We start from the raw sequence: 22,679 nt of genomic DNA, 5'->3' as shown, positions 1-22,679 counted from the left end.
TTATCGTTACATGATGGCTTTACACTTTTGGAGAAAGAAATTGAAGGAAAATTATACGTGAAAAATGTTAACTAGAAAGCAATGATATTAACAGAACAATATTTGGTGAAAAGACTACAACTAATAACTGAAATCTAGAGTTATTTTAAAAATAGTACAGTTGTTCACCAGTATATTTAGATATGGCTTGGTTGTTAACAATTAACTGACATTTCCAATAATCTCAGAATTTATGAGTTTTGTACATGAATTCTATGAAATCAAGGGTAAATCAAAACATTTTTCTACCAAATATGAAATGAATTATGGAAATTTCATATATATATGTGTGTGTGTATATATATATGTATGTGTGTATATATATATATATATATAATCTTGACATATTACATACCCATAAATACATGAAGAGGAAGAAAATGAGTCCTATTTTTTTTCTTCATAATTAGGACTATATTTGTAACATATTTTCATATGTCACATGTTACTCAGATATTCTTTACAAAGTTTTATGATAAGACTTTGTGAGGGGAATGAAAAAAAAGACATGAACATCTGAGTACCAAGTAGAAATATATTTAAATCACAGCTGAATTTTGCGAATAGAAAATTTAATATTTTTATTCTAGTTGAAAAAATATACTGCTACATAAGTAATAATTATTTCCAAGTGGTTGGAAAGTCTAGTCTGGCAATGTTTATTATATCCATATACACAGAATGATAGAGCCACCAAATGTTATCAGATAACACACTGAGTTTTAGAATCCTTGCATTGCCACTTTGCCAGTTGTGTTTGTAGAGTGTTGCTTGAGCTCTCTAAGTCTTCTGTTTCTTTATCATAAAAATGGAAATAGATCCATTGCCTCTGCTGCACACATTTGTTGGCCAAACCTTTGCTTTTCTATCTCCGTGTGAGTGGCCTTTCTCCCCTCTGAAGTCCCAAACCACTATCCTCCACACCCTGTTTGGTCTTTAGGAGCCAAAGGTGGTGTTTCAGGGAGGGTTTTGGTGAGTGACTCTGTTCTTTGGGTGGGTGGCCAGGCAGGGTCTCTCCCATGGACCAGTGTGTAGGGGAGGAGAATTGGCCACCCTCGGCTGTGTCTCTTTGGCATATTGTTTGAAGTGGTTATTTCCTGAGATGTGGAAAGGAAGGGGTCTGGAAACTAAGTAGGAGTTGCCCTTTCCTAAAAAAACTTTCCATTGGTAAGGGTGACTCCCTGTCAGGATACAGGATGACCCACACATTCCCCCCAAACACACACAAAAATGGAAATAATATCTACCCACAAGAATTAAATGAGATCATGAATGTAATGTGCACAGCTCATTACCTGCATGTGATAAGCAATCATGGCAATTTTCTTTCCTTCTGAGTTGTACAAGTGAAGAAACTAGCCCAGAGAGGCAAAGTACTTTCTCCAAAATTAGCCTGTTGGTTATAAGTTAAAAGTGCATTGACTTTGCAGAGTCCAGACCTAGTTTAGAACCTTTGTTGTACTTCTTACTATACTACCATCTTTGGGCAAGTAACTTAGGCTCACTGAGATTGGTTCTCCATTTGAACACTGAGGGTAATAATAATATGTACTTCTCAGGGTCATTGTCTGGATCAGAGATACAAAGTGTATGAAGCACTAATAGATGGCCCACAGTTTGCACTCAACAAAATGGCAGCTATTATTATTATAATCCAGGCTAATTCCCTTTATCTTTTCATAGCACTATACTGCCTTTGATACTTCATTCATCCATATTTTTTTCTGAAAACAGAAAATTTGTCTTTTTTCTGATTTATAGCTTGAAAAATGTGAAAGGACATGCAATGGTGGCTTCTATTCAGCTTTGGGTTTTATTGTCTGATTTCATGGATAAATAGAAACAAAAAAAGAAGGCACCCGGAAGGTAAAGAAGACGTCAAAGCTAAGCACAAAGTTCATTTATTTCAAGTCCTAGATATGAAGATCTAGATTCTGAGAATCTGTGCTTTGAGGAATCTACTTGCTTTGTAAAACAACATTCATAATAATAATGGCTTTAAAAAGCAGGACATCCTGCCACTTGAGACAACATGCATGGATCTTGCGGGAATTATGCTAAGTGAAGTAAGTCAGACAGAGAAAAGTAAACCCAGTATGAGCACACTGATACATGGAATCTAAAAAAAAAACCCAAACTCATCAGATCAGCTTTGTGGTTACCAGAAATGGGGGTGGGGGAGGGGAAATTGAATGAAAGTGGTCAAAAGGTACAAGCTTCCAGTTATAAAATAAATAAGTACTAGGGATGTAATGTATAGCGTGATGACTACAGTTGACATGGCTGGATGGTATATACGAGAGTTATTAAGAGAGTAAACCCTAACAGTTCTCATCACAAGGAAAAAAGTATTTTTTTCTTTTTCTTTTCTTTTTTTTTGTATCTACACAAGATGATGAATGTTAACTAAACCTGTGGTCATCATTTTACAATATTTTTAAGTCAAATCATTATGCTGTATACAGTAAACTTATACACTGCTGTATGTCAATTATATCTCAATAAAACTAGAAAATAGTTTTAATAATAATGACTAATATTTATTGAGTCCTTATCAAGTGCTGGGTTTACTTAGTGAGTGCTGTGTTTTTCATATACCACCTCATTTAATTTTCACTGAAGTCCTCTGGGTTAGGTTCTATTACTTTTCCCATTTCACACATAAAGAAACAGAGACCTTTATCATCACATGCCCTGGTCACACAGCCATGTGGTTAGTAGGGTAACCAACATTCCTGTTTTCCTGGGCCTTTCTGCTTTTAGGACTGTAAGTCCCATGTTTGGGGAAACCCACCAATCCCAAGCAAACTAGGATGATTGATCACCCTACAAGTCAAAGTCCAAACCCAAATCTATTTTAGTTAAACCTGAAACTAATAACAACTACTCTGTACTACCTCTAACAAGTATGGTCCCTGGCAAGGTGCATACTTCTAGAAAAGAATTGAACACACAGTAATTGACCATAATTTAATATGCCTCACATTAAAAAAAAAATGAACAGAATTGAGCCCTACATAAACAGTGGAAATTAGTGAGAATCCTTGTTGATTAAGTCAGGAGACAGAGATCTCGGCCTGACTCTGCCACTAATTACTTATGTGGTGTTGAGTCATTTAACCTTTCTGGGCTTTAGTTTCCTTAGACAGACAATCAAGAGCTTGTACAAAATGAACCTTACGCCGACTTTCAGTTCTGAAATACTCTGATTTTATAATAGCCAGTGGTAAAATCAGTGCTTAGTGAGATGGCAAATATATAAAATAAAGGGAAAACGTGTGCACATGTACCATTCTTAGCTTTTAGTTTGAGAAAGTGAGCCTCTATGTGCTTACAAAGTTCTGTGTGTTCGTTTAAGGACAGAATTGCAAACTACAGCCACACTCTGGGACTGCTAACAGGTCATAATTTGCCTCACATATTTCTCAAGAGAAGTTAATGAATGACTTAAGTGTGTAGACATCCTTCTTTGGGACAAACGTGGAAAAGAAGAACAAAAGATGAGTCTAGCAGAGCTAAACACTGAATGTAGCTGGCCAAAGTTAATATCTTTTTATAAAGATAGCTGGCCAAAGTTAGTATCTTTTTATAAAGATAGCATTGTAACTGAAGGAATGCTTTCTATAACCCAGGTCATGTGATAAAAGACTTAAGGTTTGTGACATTCTCTTTTAGATAAAACCACCTCAAGAGGTAACTTCTTCTGAGAGAACAACCTCTATTAAAAATAAAGTGTAGCATTTTTATCTTGATAATAAAAACGATAAAGCTATAGATGTCTATATCCTAACATTCCATTCAAAAACAGCATAATAAGTGGCTTTTAAAAAATTCCAGATCAATGTGTATCAATGATATTTCAAAAAGAAACAGAACTTTACCCGGTAGAAGGTGATAGGTTAAATGGCCTTATTTTGGAAAGAAGTGTAAAAATGATCACAAGGACAATATGTATTTCATGTTATTGTAGGAAAATGACATTTTTACAAGGGTCGAGGGAAAAGACAGTATTTATAGCATCTCTAAGCCGTTATTTCTCAAAAAGTGATGCTCAAACTTCCTGCATGAGAATCGCAGAAGGTACTTGCTAAAATTCAGACTCCCAGGCCCTATTCCAGATCTGCCTAATCAGAATCTCTATTATTAGGGCCTGGGAGTCTGAGTAAGTCTCCACTATGGTTCTATGTATGCTTAAATTTGGGAACTAATGGTTTTGACATTTTAGACATGGTCCAATAAGATGGTTTGGCAAAGACTCAATAACAAAAAGACGTTCACTGAAGCTTATTTATGATAAAGAATAACCGGATATAATCTAATTATTGTACTGAGGGATTGGCTTAATAAATTTTGATATATTATATTATGAAATACTATGAGGCTGTTAAAATAATGCAGAAGAATATGTGATTATGTTCATGACATAATGCCGAGTGGGAAAAACAGATTACAATGTGATCTAATTTTTGTAAAACAACACTAAAACAAAAACAAACACCAAAACATATTATATTTATGGAAAAATTTTAGAAAGCTATATCCCAGTTCTTTAAAATGGCTTTCTCTGGGTGATGGTGTTCGTGGTGATTTTCATATTGTTGTTTATTACTAGTTTCTATATTCCCTATAAATTCATACTATTTTGAGTTTAAAAGTACAATAAAAGTCATAATAAAAAATGAAACTACATCGAACTTGCTATTGATGGGACTCAAAAATATCTCACATTCAGCTTCAAGATATGCAATATCCAAAGAAAAAAAGACACTAAAATATTTGAATGAGTTTAATGCAAACCTGTTAATTTGTAATAAAATGAAATTCTCTTTGCTAACTAACAAACTTACTTGGAATAGTTGACAGAAAAATAACTTGAAAGTAATTCTTTTCACTGTTGGGACAAGTGCCTCTCTGAAATACATACCTAAAGAAAGCAATCCCTCAATGATTAAGAGTTACAACGAATGCGTGAGTGTTAAATATGTTGTTGTTGTTGTTGTTGTTGTTGGAATCATTATTATTGCTGTTTTCTTCAGTTTCTATGAAGGATAGTTAATTAATTTCTTTGTTCTCTTTTTTTACCCCTCCCAAAATAGATTGCAAGCCACTTAAGGCCTTTAGTGCAGGGACATACATATAACTGGTTATAAATAAATTGCTGTGCTTGTTGATAATCTCGGGGGTCTTGATATTTGTTTCATATATATGTATAAATATCTTACATATACATACATATATATGAAATTTTCTATAGAGAAATTATTTTAAAATATATGTGAATATACATTGGCATTGTAGCAGAAAATGTTTCTTTCTGAGCACCAGCTAGACCACATTTCCAGATTCCCTTGCAGGTAGTTATAGGTACATCAATGGCATTACCTTATATGCAAAGGATTACAGGCTAAGGAAATGTGCCATTTTCACAGCTGTCCCATAAAAACTGTGAGTACAATCCCTCATTTCTCTCCCCCTCTGGAACTCCTTACTGGATACTGAAAATGGTGAAGACAAAAGATGGGAGATATCATGGTTTCTAAGTCACTGTTCAGAGGAGAGCCACTTGAACACTTAATTTGGGCTACATGAGCCACAAATAATTTTCCATTGTGGAAAGTCACTAAAATTTGGAGTCTCCTTGTTACAGCTAGTGCTGTATTACATATATAATCATATCTCTACTCTTTGAGTTCAAATTATCTTAATTATAACATCATTCTTTTCTGGGTAATTCCTTAATTAGATATTCATTGAGCATCTACTACCTTGCAAATGTGTGTGGGGTGCTAGAAATACAGATGAATTAGACATTTCCTTTTTCCTTAAGTACTCACTATTCATGTGGGGAGAAAGATAAATATAATAGGTCTTCACCAATGTGTGATAAGAGCTGTAACAGAGGACTTAGGGCTCTTTAGGAGTGCATCAGTAGGATGAACACTTTTGTGAGTGAAAGAGGGTGCTAGCCAGAAGTGACATTAACCAAAGGAAAAAACTAGGACTGTCTCAGGCAAACTAAGCGGTATGACTACCTTGTAAATCAGACATTTCTTTTTGGGTCCTGTCTACTTCTCCAATCAGTTCTGTTTAGTCTCGTTGATGGATCCCCTGTTAACTGTCTCTTGAATCTAGACACTCTCCAAGGAGCTATCCTCAACCATTTCTCTTCTCACCCTACACACTATTGGTTTGAGACCTCAGGAGCTTCCCAGGTGAAATCTGAACGTGGCCCCTGTACACGAGGGCAAGGAGAGGCCAAAGAAAGAGGCAGGCCTCTCCAGATCAGTAGGTGACAGAATTAATAAGGAAGGGAACTTACATACAGGTTTGTCTTGGGCGGCCGCAAGGCAACTAGATCGCGGCACATGCTGCCAGAATCTGAAAAGGTTATATAGAGGCCTTAACTGGGTTCAGTTATGTATACTGTCCAGATGATTTCAACAACACATTGTTCTCTCAAGCCTGCATCTTTGAAAACTGCTCCTACTAAGGGAATGGTGGGCAGAACATTCCACGGACCAGGGAGGGGGTGAGCAGCTTCTGATTGCCTGGGTCCAGCTCACAAGTCAACTGGTGGTCAAGTTCTCTCAATGACCTCCTTTAACACACTCATGTTGAAAATATTATCCAAGACAATGAATACAAATAAATTCTGCCTTTTTATTTATGACCCCAAGTCAGCTTTCAGCCTTCCAGTTGTAGTGAAATGATTAATTCCTGTGTCATTCCGTTTGTTAGCTTGGACACATCTAGAAGGAGAGGAGCATGCCATAACAACTATTGTACCTCCAGTACTCAGCCAGTGCCTGGGACAATGTATATGTATAGCTGATTCACTTTGTTATAAAGCAGAAACTGACACACCATTGTAAAGCAATTATACTCCAATAAAGATGTTAAAAAAAACCACAAAAAACACAAAACACATGCAAAATAAACCTTGCTGAAGGCATGAATGAAGAAAATAGACAAACTTGACTCCATTTTCTCAACTGTAAGAAATTAGGAAATGGAGAAATAGTATTAGATATTGGTATTACTAGTAATGTTCTGTTTGTAACTACTAACGTAAGTTAGGTAGAGGTTGTAGCCCATAACAAGGAATTTCTTTTAAAATTTCAGGATTTGAGCCACTCAGATTGCTTTGGTCTATTCCCATGTTTGAAACTTCTTTCAAATATAGATTCATTATGATAAGCATTTTCACCTAATTTTAAAAAAAAATAATAAAAGATTTCAGGCACTCAGTGCTCCAGAGTACCTATTCTGTGCAGAGCATTGCAGAAGTTAGCATGTTAAATATTGCATGAATTTTCAGGAAGAAGACAGAGTAAGCTGAAGATTAGTTTTTATAACTTCCAATGTTACAATCCTTGCTGCTGTCTAATTAGTTTCCTAATTTACTCTGAAAAAGTAGTTTCCCTGGGCCTGAATTTATAGTATAAACAAGACAATTTTTGAAAATTGAACCAACTCTTTAAGAACTAGGGTACAATTTAATAGGTTATATTGAAATGAACTGAAGATTATATTCACAATCTAAAAGAACTATATACAATGGTAGACATTATGTGTGTGTATATATATATCGTAGACATTGCACATGTGTGTATATATATATATATATATATATATATATATACATAAATTCTGTTATGTCTTGATGAATTGTTCACAATATACTAAAGCAATAATTGAAAATCTGCCTTAAGATTCCTCAGCCTTATGCCAAATATTATCCCCTTATCTCATTACTCATTATATATATATATCTTTTTATCTTAAAATCCAATGCTAAGGTTGCTCAAATAATCTTATAGGGAACTCACAAGTCAAGTCAATAAATATAAATACCTAAGTTCTTTTAATTCAGAAAAGAGCATTGTACTAAACTAACACAACCCATTCTCAAATGGGTATTTGTATACCAATATAGAAAAGGCACTCTTATAAAAATGAATTCTGGCAGAATGGAGCCCACGTTTCCACAGAGCTGGAACTCCTGGCTCGGGGTCTCTTCCCTCCGCCGTCAATGAACTGCCCCGGAGCCTGAGGGGAGTGCGGCCTCACTGAGGCTGCCGGCTGTGGAGGGGCCCCACCAGCCGAAGCCGCAACAGTCCTGAGGACCGCGGGCCAGTTGTTTCAACAAGTAACTTAAAGACAGAATGGAAAAACAAGGAGTTTTGTGCCTGAGATCATGTTGATGTGAAATCAGGGATGGCCACTTTGTGCCAGATCACTCATCCTGGAGTAAGCCAGTTGCCATGTCATGAGGACACTCAAGCAGCCCTAAGAAGGGATCCATGTGGTAAGGAACTGAGGCCTCCTACCTACAGCCACATGAATAACACTGCCAGTATTATATTGAATAAGAGTGATTAAGTGGGAGGACCTTCAAGATGGCGGAGAGTAAGACATGGAGATCACCTTCCTCCACACAAATACATCAGAAATACATTTACATGTGGAACAACTCCTACAGAACACCTACTGAACGCTGGCAGAAGACCTCAGACCTCCCAAAAGGCAAGAAACTCCCCACGTACCTGGGTAGGGCAAAAGAAAAAAGGAAAAACAGAGACAAAAGAATAGGGACGGGACCTGCACCAGTGGGAGGGAGCTGTGAAGGAGGAAAGGTTTCCACGCACTAGGAAGCCCTTTCGCGGGCGGAGACTGCGGGTGGCAGAGGGGGGAAGCTTTGGAGCCACGGAGGAGAGCGCAGCCACAGGGGTGTGGAGGGCAAAGCGGAGAGATTCCCGCACAGAGGATCGGCGCCTAGCAGCACTCACCAACCCGAGAGGCTTGTCTGCTCAGCCGCCAGGGAGGGTGGGGGCTGGGAGCTGAGGCTCGGGCTTCGGTCGGATTGCAGGGAGAGGACTGGGGTTGGCGGTGTGAACACAGCCTGAAGGGGGCTAGTGCGCCACGGCTAGCCGGGAGGGAGTCCGGGAAAAGGTCTGGAGCTGCCGAAGAGGCAAGAGACTTTTTCTTGCCTCTTTGTTTCCTGGTGCGCGAGGAGAGGGGATTCAGAGCGCCACCTAAACAAACTCCAGAGACGGGCGCGAGCCGCGGCTATCAGCGCAGACCCCAGAGACAGGCATGAAACGCTAAGGCTGCTGCTGCCACCACCAAGAAGCCTGTGTGCGAGCACAGGTCACTCTCCACACCTCACCTCCAGGAAGCCTGTGCAGCCCGCCACTGCCAGGGTCCCATGATCCGGGGACAACTTCCCCGGGAGAACGCACGGCGCGCCTCAGGCTGCTGCAACGTCACACCGGCCTCTGCCGCCGCAGGCTCGTCCTGCATTCCGTACCCCTCCCTCCGCCCGGCCTGAGTGAGCCAGAGCCCCCGAAGCAGCTGTTCCTTTAACTCCGTCCTGTTAGGGCGGGGAACAGACGCCCTCAGGTGACCTACACGCAGGGGTGGGTGCAAATCCAAAGCTGAACCCCAGGAGCTGTGCGAACAAATAAGAGAAAGGGAAACTTCTCCCAGCAGCCTCAGGAGCAGTAGATTAAATCTCCACAATCAACTTGATGTACCCTGCATCTCTGGAATACCTGAACTGACAATGAATCATCCCAAATTGAGGAGGTAGACTTTGGTAGCAACAACATATATATATTTTTTCCCTTTTTCTGAGTGTGTATGTGTATGCTTCTGTGTGTGACTTTCTCTGTATAGCTTTGCTTTTACAATTTGTCCTAGGGGTCTGTCTGGTTTTTTTTTTGTTTTTTTTAGTATGGTTTTTAGCACTTTTTATCATCTGTGGATTTGTTTTTTGGTTTGGTTGCTCTCTTATTTGTTTGTTTCTTTCTTTTTTTATTACTTTAAAAAATGTTTTTAATAATTATTTTTTATTTTAATAACTTTTTAATTTAATTTAATTTTATTTTCTTCTTTCTTTTTTCTTTTTTTTCTCCCCTTTATTCTGAGCCATGTGGATGACAGGCTCTCAGTGCTCCAGTCAGGCGTCAGGGCTGTTCCTCTGAGGTGGGAAAGCCAAGTTCAGGACACTGGTCCACAAGAGACATCCCAGCTCCACGTAATATGAAACAGCAAAAATCTGCCAGAGATCTCCATTCCAACGCCAAGACCCACTTCCACTCAATGACCAGCAAGCTCCAGTGATGGACACCCTATGCCAAACAACTAGGAAGACAGGAACACAAACCCACCCATTAAGAGAGAAGCTGCCTAAAATCATAATAAGGCCACAGACACCCCAAAACACACCACCAGACGTGGACCTGCCCACCAGAAAGACAAGATCCAGCATCATCCACCAGAACACAGGCACTAGTCCCCTCCACCTGGAAGCCTACACAACCGACTGAACCAACCTTAGCCACTGGGGGCAGACACCAAAAACAACAGGAACTACAAACGTGCAGCCTGCAAAAAGGAGACCCCAAACACAGTAAGTTAAGCAAAATGAGAAGACAGAGAAACACACAGCAGATGAAGGAGCAAGGTAAAAATTCACCAGACCTAACAAATGAAGAGGAAATAGGCAGTCTACCTGAAAAAGAATTCAGAATAATGATAGTAAAGATGATCCAAAATCTTGGAAATAGAATGGAGAAAGTATAAGAAATGTTTAACAAGGATCTAGAAGAACTAAAGAGCACACAAACAATGATGAACAACACAATAAATGAAATTTAAAATTCTCTAGAAGGAATCAATAGCAGAATAACTGAGGCAGAAGAACGGATAAGTGACCTGGAAGATAAAATAGTGGAAATAACTACTGCAGAGCAGAATAAAGAAATAAAAAGACAATAATTCCGGACAGGCTCAGACACCTCTGGGACAACATTAAATGCACCAACATTCGAATTATAGGGGTCGCAGAAGAAGAGAAAAAGAAAGGGACTGAGAAAATATTTGAAGAGATTTTAGTTAAAAACTTCCCTAATATGGGAAAGGAAATAGTTAATCAAGTCCAGGAAGCACAGAGAGTCCCATACAGGATAAATCCAAGGAGAAACACACCAAGACACATATTAATCAAACTATCAAAAATTAAATACAAAGAAAAAATATTAAAAGCAGCAAGGGAAAAACAACAAATAGCATACAAGGGAATCCCCATAAGGTTAACAGCTGATCTTTCAGCAGAAACTCTGAAAGCCAGAAGGAGAGGCAGGACATATTTAAAGTGATGAAGGGGAGAAAACTACAACCAAGATTACTCTACTCAGCAAGGATCTCATTCATATTTGACAGAGAAATTAAAAACTTTACAGACAAGCAAAAGCTAAGAGAATTCACCACCACCAAACCAGCTTTACAGCAAATGCTAAAGGAACTTCTCTAGGCAGGAAACACAACAGAAGGAAAAGATCTACAATAACAAACCCAAAACAATTAAGAAAATGGTAATAGGAACATACATATCGATAATTACCTTAAATGTAAATGGATTAAATACTCCAACCAAAAGACATAGACTGGCTGAATGGATACAAAAACAAGACCTGTATATATGCTGTCTACAAGAGACCCACTTCAGACCTAGGGACACATACCGACTGAAAGTGAGGGTATGGAAAAAGATATTCCATGCAAATGGAAATCAAAAGAAAGCTGGAGTAGCAATTCTCATTATCAGACAAAATAGACTTTAAAACAAAGACTATTAAAAGAAACAAAGAAGGACACTACATAATGATCAAGGGATCAAACCAAGAAGAAGATATAACAATTGTAAATATTTATGCACGCAACATAGGAGCACCTCAATACATAAGGCAAATACTAACAGCCATAAAAGGGGAAATCGACAGTAACACAATCATAGTAGGGGACTTTAACACCCCACTTTCACCAATGGACAGATCATACAAAATGAAAATAAATAAGGAAACACAAGCTTTAAATGATACATTAAACAAGATGGACTTCATTGATATTTATAGGACATTCCACGCAAAAAAAACAGAATCCACATTTTTCTCAAGTACTCATGGAACATTCTCCAGGATATATCACATCTTGGGTCACAAATCCAGCCTTGGTAAATTTAAGAAAATTGAAATCTTATGAAGTATGTTTTCTAACCACAGTGCTATGAGACTAGATACCAATTACAGGAAAAAATCTGTAAAAAATACAAACACATGGAGGCTGAACAATACACTCCTTAATAACCAAGAGATAACTGAAGAAATCAAAGAGAAAATCACAAAATACCTAGAAACAAATGACAATGAAAACACAATGACCCAGAACCTGTGGGATGCAGCAAAAGCAGTTCTAAGAGGGAATTTTATAGCAGTACAATCCTACTTTAAGAAACAAGAAACATCTCAAATAAACAACCTAACCTTACACCTAAAGCAATTAGAGAAAGAAGAACAAAGAAACCCTCAAAGTTAGCAGAAGGAAAGAAATTATAAAGATCAGATCAGAAATAAATGAAAAAGAAATGAAGGAAACGATAGCAAAAATCAATAGAACTAAAAGCTCGTTCTTTGAGAAGATAAACAAAATTGATAAACCATTAGCCAGACTCATCAGGAAAAAAAGGGAGAAGACTCAAATCAGTAGAATTAGAAATGAAAAAGGAGAAGTAACAACTGACACTGCAGAAATACAAAGGATCATGAGAGATTACTACAAGCAACTCTATGCCAATAAAATGGACAACCTGGAAGAAATGGACAAATTTTTAGAAATGTACAACCTGCCAAGACTGAACCAGGAAGAAGTAGAAAATATGAACAGACCAATCACAAGCACTAAAACTGAAACTGTGATTAAAAATCTTCCATCAAACAAAAGCCCAGGACCACATGGCTTCACAGGCAAATACTATCAAACATTTAGAGAAGACCTAACACCTATCCTTCTCAAACTCATCCAAAATATAGCAGAGGGAGGAACACTCCCAAACTCATTCTACAAGGCCACCATCACCCTGATTACAAAACCATACAAAGATGTCACAAAGAAAGAAAACTACAGGCCAATATCACTGATGAACATAGATGCAAAAATCCTCAACAAAATGCTAGCAAACAGAATCCAACAGCACATTAAAAGGATCATACACCATGATCAAGTAGGGTTTATCCCAGGAATGTAAAGATTCTTCAATATACGCAAATCAGTCAATGTGATACTCGATATTAACAAATTGAAGGAGAAAAACCATATGATCATCTCAATAAATGCAGAGAAAGCTTTCAACAAAATTCAACACCCATTTATGACAAAAAACGCTCCAGAAAGTAGGCATAGAGGGAACTTAACTCAACATAATAAAGGCCATATATGACAAACCCACAGCCAACATCGTCCTCAATGGTGAAAAACTGAAACCATTTCCACTAAGATCAGGAACAAGACAAGGTTGCCCACTCTCACCACTAATATTCAATATAGTTTTGGAAGTTTTAGCCACAGCAATTAGAGAAGAAAAAGAAATAAAAGGAATCCAAATTGGAAAAGAAGAAGTAAAGCTGTCACCGTTTGCAGATTACATGATACTATACATAGAGAATCCTAAAGATGCTACCAGAAAACTATTAAAGGTAATCAATGAATTTGGTAAAGTAGTAGGATATAAAATTAATGCACAGAAATCTCTTTAATTCCTATACACTAATGATGAAAAATTTGAAAGTGAAATTAAGAAAACACTCCCATTTACCATTGCAAAAAAAAGAATAAAATATCTAGGAATAAACCTCCCTAAGGAGACAAAAGACCTGTATGCAGAAAATTATAAGACACTGATGAAAGAAATTAAAGATGATACAAGTAGATGGAGAGATATACCATGTTCTTGGATTGGAAGAATCAACACTGTGAAAAAGACTATACTACCCAAAGCAATCTACAGATTCAATGCAATCCCTATCAAACTACCACTGGCATTTTTCACAGAACTAGAACAAAAAAACTCACAATTTGTATGGAAACACAAAAGACCCCGAATAGCCAAAGCCATCCTGAGAAAGAAAATCGGAGCTGGAGGAATCAGGCTCCCTGACTTCAGACTAGACTACAAAGCTACAGTAATCAAGACAGTATGGTACTGGCACAAAAACAGAAATATAGATCAATGGAACAGGATAGAAAGCCCAGAGATATACCCACACACGTATGGTCATCTTATCTTTGATAAAGGAGGCAAGAATATACAATGGAGAAAAGACAGCCTCTTCAATAAGTGGTGCTGGGAAACCCGGACAGCTACATGTAAGGGAATGAAATTAGAACACTTCCTAACACCATACACAAAAATAAACTCTAAATGGATTAAAGACCTAAATGTAAGGCCAGACACTATTAAACTCTTAGAGGAAAACATAGGCAGAACACTCCATGACATAAATCACAGCAAGATCCTTTTTGACCCACTTCCTAGAGAAATAGAAATAAAAACAAAAATAAACAAATGGGACCTGATGAAACTTAAAAGCTTTTGCACAGCAAAGGAAACCATAAATAAGATGAAAAGACAACCCTCAGAATGGGAGAAATTATTTGCAAATGAAGCAACTGACAAAGGATGAATCTCCAAAATTTACAAGCAGCTCGTGCAGCTCAATATCAAAAAAACAAACAGCGCAATCCAAAAATGGGCAGAAGACCTAAATAGACACTTCTCCCAAGAAGATATACAGATTGCCAACAAACACATGAAAGAATGCTCAACATCATTAATCATTAGAGAAATGCAATTCAAAACTACAATGAGATATCATCTCACACTGGTCAGAATGGCCATCATCAAAAAATCTACAAACAATAAATGCTGGAGACGGTGTGGAGAAAAGGGAACCCTCTTGCACTGTTGGTAGGAATGTAAATTGATATAGCCACTATGGAGAACAGTATGGCGGTTCCTTAAAAAACTAAAAATAGAACTACCATATGACCCAGCAATCCCACCACTGGGTATATACCCTGAGAAAACCATAATTCAAAAAGAGTCATGTACCACAATGTTCATTGCAGCTCTATTTACAATAGCCAGGACATGGAAGCAACCTAGGTGTCCACTGACAGATCAATGGATAAAGAAGATGTGCCACATATATGCAATGGAATATTACTCAGCCATAAAAAGAAACGAAATTGAGTTATTTGTGGTGAGGTGGATGGACCTAGAGTCTGTCATACAGAGTGAAGTAAGTTAGAAAGAGAAAAACAAATACTGTATGCTAACACATATATATGGAATCTAAAAAAAAAAAAAGGTCATGAAGAACCTAGGGGCAAAACGGGAATAAAGACGCAGACTACTAGAGAATGAACTTGAGGACACGGGGAGGGGGAAGGGTAAGCTGGGACAAAGTGAGAGAGTGGTAGTGTATATATGGACATATATACACTACCAAATGTAAAATGGATAGCTACTGGGAAGCAGTCATATAGCACAGGGAGATCAGCTTGGTGCTTTGTGACCAGCTAGAAGGGTGGGATAGGGAGGGTGGGAGGGAGGGAGAGGCAAGAGGGAAGAGATATGGGGAAGCTAAGAGACCGTTGTAAAGCAATTATACTCCAATAAAAACATTAAAAATAAAATACGCAGACCTATTAGAGAATGGACTTGAGGATATGGGGAGGGGTAAGGGTAAGCTGGGACAAAGTAAGAGAGTGGCATGGACATATATACACTACCAAATATAAAATAGATAGCTAGTGGGAAGCAGCCGCATAGCACAGGGAGATCAGCTCGGTGCTTTGTGACCACCTAGAGGGGTGGGATAGGGAGGGTGGGAGGGAGGGATACATAAGAGGGAAGAGATATGGGGATATATGTGTATGTATAACTGATTCACTTTGTTATAAAGCAGAAACTAACACACCATTGTAAAGCAATTATACTCTAATAAAGATGTTTTAAAAAAATGAATTCTGTATGAAAATGAAAATTTCCACCCCAGGTTAACACAAAGATAGCAGATAACTCTCATACATCTACAGAGCATAATCCAAATATAGGGTGTGATTTCAAACTGTTTAGAACAGACAGAAATCACTGAAGTCCTTCTAAATCCATTTTCTATAATTCGCTCATCAGAACTTCTAAAAAGTTCCTAAAAAGGAATAGAAAAATTTCTCATTCAGTAATATTCTACTGTATATTCTCATCAAGAAGAAAGTCTGTCTGAAACTCTAGGATTCACTTAACCTTATGTAAATAGCATTGTATCTTTCCTGAGTGACCTTGAAAAATGAAGTGGATTCTATTTGGTTGGCAGAGAAAAGAAAGAAAATTTAAAGAAAAACATGATTTCTATCAATTATTTACTTCACAACGATATACACAGTAATAGAAGCACATCAGCATAAAAGAAGCTAACATTGTTTTTCTTGCCCCTGAAAATTATGTCTTCCTAGAAAAACATGATAAAATTTAGCTGGCTTATTCTCTGACTATTTTGAAAAATCTATCACTTGAGTAATCAGGTGCCAAACCACAACATTAAAGGGAGCACAAAGATCTATTGTCTTCATTTTCAAGTTATACTTAAATACCAACATTGATAAAAAAATGTTTACAAACATGAAAACAAAAACTAAAATCATTTTTGATAAGGTATATTTATAATAATAAAGTAAGTCTGTGGAATAAAGTAATCAAGACTGACGTGTAGGAGGAAAGGGGAGACAAAGTAATGCCAAATTCCCTCTTCACATGGAAGGAGCCTGCAGAGCTTTCACTCTTGGCTTTGATGTTCAATTAACTATTAAGGATTTCATTGATAAACTAAGGATCAGAAGAATGCTAATATTATATAAGTCTACATTCAATGTTATAGTCAATGGTGAAACATATTTTTTATTCTTATTAAAATAAGGAATACTACAAAGATGTGCCCCAATACCTCTTTTATTTAGGATCATTAACAAATATTTATTATATTGCATGTTGTACATAGGTAGCTATTTGATCCTCGTTAAAAACTGCAGGAAGGACTGTTATTATTTCCATTTTACAGATTCGGAAAATGAGGCTTAGAGGGGTTAGTTTGCCACTTACCTCCCACACTGGGGAGGTTAGAGTAACACTATTAGTAAATGGTCAAGCCAGGTTTTCAGACCAGGCTTACCTGACACTAAAGCTCACCATTGTTAACTCAAATGCATGACTGCCCACACTTTTCAAGAACTTCTGGCCAATTCAGTAATGTGGGAAATAGAAATAGTAGGCACAGAACTACAGGAAAGATGAAGAAATTGTTATCATTATTTGATTAAAACCTGGTTTAATGGATGGATTTTCTTAAATTTTCTTAAATATTTCTTATAGAAGAACTTAATATGTGTTAAAGTAAACACTATCAACAAATGTGGGAGGAACAATTATGTCAGTGTTGGGGAAAATCGCTATGTAGATCATGTAAGAAGGAATAAAAATGTTAAATATTAAAAATACTAAATACAAAATAGTAAGCCATAGAGTGACATCAGCAAGATAGTGGAACAGGAAGCTCCAGACCTTGTTCCTTGACAGAGACACTGACTTAACAACAACATATAGTCCTAAGAGCCTTTATGAGAACTTCCAGAAACCAGCTAAGAAATTTTAGTACCCAAGCAAACTCAAAGCCAAGACCAGTCACATTGATGGATAAGAAAAGCCATTTCATTTCAACTGTGATAGCCCATCTCCCAAGACAGCACAGTTTGGTGCAAATGGGAGAAAAAGCCCAACTCATGGCTTTTGGGGTGGGGAGGAAGAGAAGAGTGTAATATACATTCAGTGTTACACCTTTTGTGTGTGTGTGGGGAAACAGCCCAAGGAACTGGTTTCTGTCTCACCTGATTCAGAGCACTGATGGGGAGCCAGAATACTTGGGATGTGTGGGGGCCACTGAGAACAAAAGAGAGCTCTGCAGTGCTAGAGAATCTTCAGTACTGCAGACAGACACCAGAGGCAGCAAGAGATTATAAACTCCTGAGAAAGAAACAGGGAAACCTCACTAATTGAGAAATTACATGCACATGTCCAGGGAAGATGCATCCCCAGAAAAGTTTCAAGAGGCCCCTAGAAATTCTAGACATGCTAGCTGGTGAAGGACCTCCTCTTGTCTACAAACACTCTCTGTAAACCTAAGTATTGTTTTTTCAAATGCACAAATAACAGCAAAAAGTAAGATACATAAAGACACAGGGAAACATGGCCCATTCAAAAGAACAAAATAAATTTCCCGAAGTTGACCCTAAAGAAATGGGGATCTATGAATTACCTAAAAGATTCAAAATAATTGTCCTAAAGAAGCTCAAGGTACTACAAGAGAGCACAGATGGACAAATAAATGAAATTAGGAAAATGGTGTATGAACAAAATGAAAATATCAACAAAGAGATAGAAACTATAAAAAAGAACCAAACAGAAATTCTGGAATTAAGAATGTGATAACTGAGTTGAAAAATTTCACTAGAGGGATTCAACAACAGACCTAATCAAGCAGAAGAAAGAATCAGCAAATTCAAAGACAGGTCATTTGAAATTATACCATCAAAGGAATAAAAATAAAAAAGCATAAGAAAATTGAAGAAATCCTAAGGGACTATGGGATATGATAAAATAGACTAATATACACATTATGGGAGTTCCAGAAAGAGAATAAAGAGAAAAGGACAGAGAGTTATTTGAAGAAATAATGGCTGAAAATTTCCCAACTCTGAGGAAGGAACCGGACATCCAAATTCCAGAAACAAAGGGCTTGAACTAAGTCAAACTCAAAAAAGGCTACACTGAACACACTATAATCAAACTGTCAAAAGTCAAACACAAAGAGAATATCTTGAAAGCAGCAAGAGAAAAGGGAGCTCGCATAAGGTTTTCTCAGCAAAAACATTACAGGCTAGAAGAGAGTGGGATTATATATTCAAAATGTTGAAAGAGAAAAAACTGCCAACCAAGAATATTATATTTGCCAAAATTGTCCTTCAAAATGAAGAAGCTATAAATATCTTCTCAGATAAACAAAAGCTTGAGGGAGTTCATCACCACTAGATCTGCCTCATAAGAATTGCTAAAGGGAGTCCTTCAAGCTGAAACAAAAGGACATTAGACAGCAACACAAAATCATATGAAAATATAAAGCTCTCTGGTAAAGGTAAATATTTACACAAATACAGAATCCTGTGGCACACAAATCAATTTAAATCCTGGTATTCAATTTAAAAGATAAAAGCATAAGAAAATAACAACTATAAAACTATGTTACTGTATACAAAATATAAAAATATATAATAAATAAAATTGATAACATGAAGTATGTGTGGGGGGATGTAAAGAAGTAGCATTTTTGTATCTGATTGAAATTATCAGTTTAAAATAGATTGTTATAACTATAAAATATCTTGTGTAATCCCTATGGTAACCACAAAGAAAATATCAATAGAAGATACCCAAAGGAAAATGAGAAAATATGTGCAAATAGTATATCTGATAAAGGGTAAATATCCAGAATATATAAAGAACACCTAAGACTCAACAACAAAATATCAAATAACTCAGTTAAAAAATGGCCATAGGACTTGAATAGACATTTTTCCAAAGATGATAAACAAACAGCTAATAAGCATATGAAAAGATGCTCAACATCACCAGTCATTGGGAAAAATGCAAATCAAAACCACAATGAGTAAAAAACAAACAAACAAACAAATAACAACACACACAATGAGCTATCACCTCACATACACTAGGATGGCTAACTATCAAAAAGACAAAATAACAAGTGTTGGCAAGGATGTGGAGAAATTGGAACCCTTGTGAAGTGTTGGTGAGATTGTAAAATGGTGTAACTGCTTTGGAAAATAGTATGGAGCTTCTTCAAAAAATTATAAATATAACTATATATTATAACTATATATATATAACTATAAATATAACTAGCAACCGCGCTTCTTGGTATATATCCAAAAGAACTGAAAACAAGATCGCAGGGAGATATTTGTACACTGATGTTCAGAGCAGCACTATTCAAAATAGCCAAGAGGTGAAAGCAAACCAAATGTCCATCAACAGATTAATGGATAAAGACAATGTGATTTATACATACAATGGAATTCTATTCAGCCTTTTAAAAAAGAATATCTTGTCAAATGTTACATGGATGAACCCTGACATTATGCTAAGTGAAATAAGTCAGTCACAAAATGTCAAATACTGAATAATTTCACTTTTAGGAAGTATCTTAAGTAGTCAAACTCTTAAACAGAGAGTAGAGTGGTGATTGCCAGGGATTGGGGAAAGGGTGAAGAGATTTGTCATTCTGTGGGTATAGAGTTTCAGCTTTGTAATATAAAACATTCTAGAGACCTGCTGTACAACAACGTACATATAGTTAACACTACTGTACTGTACACTTAAAAATTACCATTAAGGTGGTAAATATTATGTGTTTTTTTAACACAAAAGATTAAGCCATAAAAATAAAACATAAGTAAACATTTAATTGACTTTGGAGTGGGGAAGTGTTTATAAGTATAATGACAATAGAAGAAATCACAAATGAAATGAATTTTTTAAATATTGGAAACTTTCATTTATAAAAATATATAAAACTTCAGATAAATTATAAACTGAAAAAATATTAGCACCTGGTATGTCAAATGGTAAATATCCTTAATATGTAAATTCTTTTACAAATTAGTAAGGAAAACACTCTTCTCTCAATGGAAAAATTAGCTTAGAACATAAATAATAATTCACAGAAAAAAACTGGGTCCTCCTTCTAGTAATAATAAATTCCATGAGATCATTATGTCCCCATTTTTGACTCATTATGTTGACAACTTTTTTAATGATAATAATACTATGATTAATCAAGAGCATAGATGACCAACTAGAGAAATAAAATATGAAAGAAACTTTCTGGAAAGTCACTTTACAGGGTGCACTAAGAACCTTAAAACAGTCATGTCCTTTAACCTAGTAATACCACTTCTCTGGAAATTAACCTAAGAAGGTTGTCAGCAATGCAGCTCCACATTTTGAATAAGGGTGTTATTTGTAACAAAATTAAGGGTGAAAACTTTGAGACAACCAAAAATCATCCAGCTAAAACAAATGACCTTAGAAATATATTTATATCATAAATACAAAGTAGCTACTAAAAAGAAGTTATTAAAGAAATTTAGACAGCATTTTGTCAAATGGAAAAAGCAGGAGCCAATAGGACATATACAGAATGTTCTCAAAATCTGTAATACACACACACACTGCTAACAGACTAGAAGGAAATACATCATAATAATTGTCTTTAGGATGTTATCATATGGTTATCTAAATCACCCACATTCAAATCTAATTATACGTAATGTACAATTTGAAACCAAAGAACTGACTAGTGAACACCACTGCATTCTGAGAGAAAAGATTCGACCACTTCCCTGACTTACCATCCGTCCCCACTCAACCCTTCGTATCCCGTTATTGATACTCTGCTCCTCACCTCCCTCCACTTGCAATACTAGCAAGAAATGTGGAGGCGAATAGGAAGGAAAAGGTTCAAGGAGAGGGAGGAAGTAGAAATAGGAGACATAGGAAAGGGTACAAATTCAAGTTGTCTAAGGGGAAGAGATTGAGACTATGAAGAAAGAATTAGATGTGGTAAAACGACAACAAAAGCACTGAAAATTTTTATAGTTAGTATTTCAGATCTTTAGTAAATGAAAGTTTGAGGTAAAAACTACATTTCATAATATATTTATTCTCCCCAAATAATGAAATGTAAGTCATTTATCAAGCCTTTAGATTTAAATACTAATTTTAGAAAGTTCAAGGGACAGGTGACTACATTGCACGATACCATAGGGATGCAATCAGCAAAATCAAACCCATGAGAAATTCTATGGCATATATGACCCAGTTTTGTCAACAAAAAATTGCAGAGAGAGAGAAAAGAGAAATTTATAGTCTAAAAGAGAATTAAGACACAGAATAATTACAATCTATTAACCTTGTTTGGAACTAATTTCAAACAAAAAATTAGAAAATATTTTAAAAATCAGATAAATTAGATATTCAGAAATTTGCAGGTGTTTTAATGTTTCTGAGGTAATTTTTTAGATGCCTAATTTTAGACACATACTAAAATACTTACAAATGAAGTAATGTTATATATTAGATTTGCTTGAAAACAATCCTAGTAGAGGGAAATGTGGGTGGGGATACAGGTGAAACAAGAAATGTCTGTGTATTGAGAATTGTTGAAGCTTGGTGATGAGTCTTTAGCATGTATTATACTATTCTCTCTACTTTTGCATGTGTTTGAAATTTTCCATTATACTTTTTTAAAATATAAAAACTCAAGGATTTTCTCCTTTAAATCTAGGAAAGAAAAATAAGATGCTGTGCTGTGCAAGGAGGAGGGGATACCAGCAAGCAGAAGAGTCGCTGAAATAAAATAGTGCTTAGATCATCATTTTACCTAAAGCTGGCTCTGAGACTAGGCTTAAAGCTATATGTGCTCCATGTCCTATGAGGAAGCTGTAAAAACTAAAACAAATTCATAAATTGCTAAGTATTCCTCAGAGACAGGAGATGTGTCCATTCAACACATTATGATGATAGTGATGATGACGATGATATAGGATTCTAAGGTTTTGCATACCACTCTGTGACAGGAATTTCTGCATTGTTCGTTATCTGCACTGTAAAA

At 36.5% G+C, this 22,679-nt stretch overlaps 2 protein-coding genes across 8 annotated transcripts in view; one reads left to right on the top strand and one right to left on the bottom strand.

Annotated features, from left to right (window-relative positions):
- The window catches only part of PDE4D (phosphodiesterase 4D), a 1,115,543-nt gene that overhangs the window by 940,134 nt on the left and 152,730 nt on the right, over window positions 1-22,679 (bottom strand). The window lies entirely within an intron of this gene.
- The window catches only part of LOC309658581 (uncharacterized protein), a 133,273-nt gene that overhangs the window by 83,720 nt on the left and 26,874 nt on the right, over window positions 1-22,679 (top strand). The window lies entirely within an intron of this gene.

Source organism: Balaenoptera physalus (genome assembly GCF_965194825.1).
Source record: "Balaenoptera physalus genome assembly, chromosome: 3".
In the NCBI taxonomy this organism is placed as follows: domain Eukaryota; kingdom Metazoa; phylum Chordata; class Mammalia; order Artiodactyla; family Balaenopteridae; genus Balaenoptera; species Balaenoptera physalus.
The sequence above is the reverse complement of the archived record's forward strand: the minus strand, read 5'-3'. Positions and strand labels throughout refer to the sequence as shown.